Source organism: Vigna radiata, chromosome 6 (genome assembly GCF_000741045.1).
Source record: "Vigna radiata var. radiata cultivar VC1973A chromosome 6, Vradiata_ver6, whole genome shotgun sequence".
Taxonomy (NCBI): Eukaryota; Viridiplantae; Streptophyta; class Magnoliopsida; order Fabales; family Fabaceae; genus Vigna; species Vigna radiata.
Window position 1 is genome coordinate 24658639 of NC_028356.1, and position 5334 is coordinate 24663972.

The following is a 5334-nucleotide window of genomic DNA, read 5'->3' on the forward strand; positions in this document are numbered from 1 at the left end:
CTAGTTGTGTAAACATGGTTGGTTATTAATCGTGGTTGTGCATCATCGAAAAAGGGGGAGATTGTTGAGATTGTTGACAACACAATATCTATATCACTCTAGTTTTTTATGATGACAACACATTGCTTAATAACACGCATATGTTGTTGTTGTGTTACATGTTCTTATGCTGATTGATTGATATATCAGTTGAACATGTTTATATGTTGTATTGATGTGTAAATGCATATACATTAGGCTTGTACATGTTACATAATTTTTTGATGCATTGCACATGTTTTAAAGCATGAAAACCAGAAGCACTTTTATGAACTTATCATTGTGTAACAAAGCTATAGTACAGTCAACTCCATTATTAATAGATTCGACTATGCTAAAATCTTTGTACAAATTTTGGGAATCAATGCTTTGTGAGATTTTGAGAGGGAAAGAATTTCAAAATGTTTTTACATGTTGAAGTTGACTGTGTGCTACATAATCGACTGTATTAGTTATCTGTTTTAAAATTTTGTTATGCTCTTACACTATAACGACTATATTTTAAAAAGTTAGTTGAGTATTGATTAGTTGGTCAACTGCATTAAATGAGTTTTTATTTTGGTTGACTATATGCTACCAGTTTGACTTAACTGTTATAATTGGTATAACCCAGTCAACTGAATTAGTAGCATATTCGACTAAGAAACTGTCAGTTAAACAGAAATCTATAAATAGACTGAACACGAATCTGTTTAGAGACTTTTTGATGATCTAACAATTTCATTTCTGTTTCAGATTGATATCTCTTGTTTTTAGTGGTCCAAGAATTCTCCAAGAAGACGGTGGTGATCTTTCTTGAAAGAGATTCAAAGGGAGATTGACTGCGCACACATTGCTTGATCATATTCTACATAGTGAAAGTTTTTCTGGTTTGATCATATTCTCGCTTGGTTTGTTGTGATTACAGGGGATAGACTCATGGAGTCTAGTTCACTTTGAGGACTGTTCAAAGCGGTGATTGGCAGATTGCAGGAGAGGGGACATCTTGATGCAAGTCTTGTTGTTTTTGTTGCCTATAGTTTGGTTAAGGGTTAGAAAGGAGATTTATATTTTTGAAGTGGAGGTCTTCTATAAATTCCTTGTTGTAAAAACTACAAGCATTATAGCGCATTTGCTTCCTGGGTTGGAAGGACACAAGATGTAGGCATTGTTGGAAAAACCAGTATAAAAACCAGTGTTTAATTTTCTCTATCCCTGCACTTTTACTTTATAGTCGACTTTACTTCTAGCGCAGTCAACTACGTTTTTTCGCTGCATACAAATTTTCATTACTTGCATTTCAAGAAAGTTTGAAAAGTCTGATACTTTGTTTTCAAGATTGCGAAAAGACTTTGTTTTTGATAAACCACCAATTCACCCTCCCCCCTCTTGGTGTAAAAAGAAGCCTACATGTTTTCCAAGAGTATGATCTCAAGGATGAATTAATTTGGAGCAATCAAAATCTTGAGTATCTACAGCTGGTAAAAATGTATCAATCTGTTGTATTATGCTTAAAATTGATTGGTTGTTGTTGTGTGATTATATGAATACATTGTCTGATCTTTTGATTGATTGATTGATTGATTGAATATGATTCTCTATGTTATGTGTCTTAGTCGACTGCCTTGTTAATCCATTCGACTATGTCTCTGTTTTTAATCATTTACATTCACTGTATTTTTCTAAAATGAGTCGTTCTTTGGTTCCTTCCCTTCGCGCCCTTTTTACATGGGTCTTTTTGGTCAAACACAAGTTTTTGAAATCAGTGTCTTGTCATTTTGTCATCACACTCATCACTCCTATTTTTCCTTCTTGCATTTTTCCTAACCTGAGAAAGAAAGTTTCAAGAATCCTCTCTCTATGGCACCTTCTATCCGCTCTGTGAGTAGAAGCAAGGGAAAAAGTGTTTTAGGATCAAGAATGTCTGGACCGAAAGGTTGGATTAGCGATGAAGCAACTCGCGAAAAGTTCCTTAATGCAACCTTGAAGACTGTTGTTTCCCCAATGAACCTAAACCTGACTGTGTTTGAAAAAGAAGGATTCATGTTTCCTGACTGGATGAAGAGACGATGATTATCAATCTTTGTCCAAATGAAGGGGTGTTGGTACCCAGATTTAGTGAAATTGTTTTATCAGAATCTAAAGGTAGTTAATGGCAACATCTGTTCAAAGGTAAAGGGAGATGACATTCTCATTGATGACTTCATATGGAACATCGCTACAAATTTACCCTCTGAAGGTACTCTATCACATTTGGCAACTGCTCAAACCAATACAGTGTGATTAGTAAGAGAAAAGTTTACAAGGACTGGTTAAGATTTCCTGGAATGTATACAACTAAAAGGTTCTTTGCTCATGAGGGCTTAATGAAAGAAGAAAAGATTGTTGCAAATTTGTTGGCTCGCATCATATTGCCAAGAAGAATCAAAACTGATAGAATGACTAAAGAAGACATTTATCTCCTTCATGCAATAAAGAACAATATACGAACAAACTGGTTGGAAGTTGTGAAGAATCATATGAAACATGCTGCTCTTAACAGATCATTGTATCTTCCATACGTTGTATTTGTAAGTAATGTATTAGTATTACAAGGTGTGGATGTTAAAAAGGAACATAAATGCTTATGGTGCTAAACAAATATGTTTGACCTTGACTCAATTGTATCTCTGGAAATTGTGAAAAGTGTCAGTTTCTGGAATTTCATGGGAATTAATGCAGAGCACATTACAAGATGTACCTCTGCTAAGATGGTGAATCAATCAGATTTCTTTCCTGTGACGAACTTCGAAAAGTTTGCTACTGAGCAAATAAGGATCCTACATGATAAGTACGATGATCTTGCAAAGAGGAAACATGATGAAAATTCTTCTAAAGAGGATTCTACAAAATCTTTCTAGTTCAGCTCAAGGGAATAGAAGAAGTGTCTGCTGTTGTGTCTTGTTTTACTTCGAGTCATAAGATGTCTCTTCTATTTTGTTTTGTTCATGGCCTAGTATACCATTGATTTGTTTTGTTCCTTGTTTGATCTCACCATTGTAATATCATTTTACAAGGAAATAAAATCAGTATTTGAATCAAATTCAGTTACTTTAAAATTGATTAATTGAAATCTGATGTGCTGAATGTTGATTAATTCGACTGTGATATGATTGGAGTCGATTATGCTTGATCTGTTATGTACATCTTTACATATTGACTTCTTGATTATTATATTTCTTGCATAACTAAAATGCTTGATCTGTGGAAGATCTTTATAAGGTTTTGTAGGAAAACCATTTCTTTGGAATTACGAGTGGAATTCAACATCATTGACAAGCAATGAATTCGACAGGGAAAATAATGCAATCGACTGCATTATAACAGGACTATAAATTCCAATCATTGAATTTGGTTATCTTTCTGTTGATTGATTATTTTGTCTTGAATATTTGCAATTATCTCTGATCTAAATTGATTAGGAATATCTTGATTGAGATAATATTGTGAGATTGTTGAAATGTGTATCATTGCATGATAAATTTGTTTGATATCTTATCTTTGATACAACATTGTGCTATACTGTTTGTACACTCTATTGATTGTACTGCATTGTGCATCTGATATGGTTTATCATATATGCAAAATGACAGGGAGGGTAGTACACTCATTCACATATTTACTCACATGCCTGCATTTCAGGGGGAGTTATTTTACATGTGATTAAATGTGACAGGGGGAGCATTTATGCATTTCATATATTTGCATAATGTTTACTGATGCATCTCTTTTCTAAAATATCAACATATTACATCATGAGCATTCCTTTTTTGTTAATGCACAAAGGGGGAGAGAATTCATGAAAGCTTTACAAAAGGGGGAGAAATATTTTTCTGTCTCAAATTTGCTTGATGTTTTGTTGATTGCTTTGGTTACATGCAGAGTATATTTGAACTATTTAATATTATTTGTTTAATTTGTTTTGTATCAAATTTTACAAACATGGTTTGTTATTAATCATGGTTGTGCATCATACAAAAAGGGGGAGATTGTTGAGATTTTTGACAACACAATATCTATATCAACCTGGTTTTTGATGATGACAACACACTACTTAATAACACACATATGTTGTTGTTATGTTACATGTTCTTATGCTTATTAATTGGTATACTTGTTGAACATGTGTATGTGATAAGTGGTTGTGTGAATGCATACTTATTGTACTTGTACTTGTTACATCATTTCTGGAGGCATTGCAGATATTTTGAAAGATGAAAACCACAAGAACTTTTGTGAATTAATAACTATGTGACAAAGTTGCAGTAAAGTTGACTCCAATATTAATTGAATCGACTGTACTAAAGTCTTTGTATAGATTTTGAGAATCAGTGCTTTGTGAGATTTTGAGAAGAAAAGAATTTCAAAATGTTCTTACATGTCGAAGTTGACTATGTGTGCCACACATTTGACTGTATCTGTTGTTTGATTTGAAATTTTATTATGCTCTTGAACAGTAATGACTATATTTTCAAAATTTAGTTGAGCATTGAATAGTTGGTCAACTATATTAAATGAGAATTTATTTTTGGTTGACTGGATGTTACTTAGTTGACAAACTGTTATAATTGGATGCTACTTGGTTGACTATGATTTTGAAAACTCACCAATTCAACCCCCCGCTCTTGGTGTAAATTGAAGCTTACCTGTTTCTCAACAAATTAGTCATAAATCCATTGAAATCAATCTCAACTCTCTTATTCACATAACTTAATGAAAAAGCATGAGTCCAAACAAGTTTCTAAGTGAAAAAGGGTGTTTTTAGTATCAAAATTACATCCAAAATGACGGTGTTTTAAACCATTATCAGAAGGTTGCACTAGTGGCTAAAAGATTATTGAACACTGCTTATTGGGTAGCATCTACTAAGGAATGCTAAAAGATTAAGTATTCACTGAATGATACAGGAAGGTACACCTACTGATGGGTGATGGTAAGGTTTGCACTTACTAATGAGTGCTACAAAGGTTTGGGTCAGGCTCGTGATGTTAAACAAGTGCTACCTGGGAGGCAACCCAGTTCATTGATTTACTTCTGTTGCATGTTTTAATTCTGTTGTAGTTGCATTTTAGGGTTTAATTGTTGCATAATTGAGTGGAGTGAGTGGGAATTGCATAAAAATTGAAAATTGAGAGTTGAATTTGCTTGATACAAGGTCAATGATGTTACCAATAAGGAGTGTTTTGATGTGTTTTGATGATGCTGCAACTTGTAGATTTTGGATGTACTAGGAAAATATTTAAAAAGCAACTTGTAGATTTTGAATGTAGTAGGAAA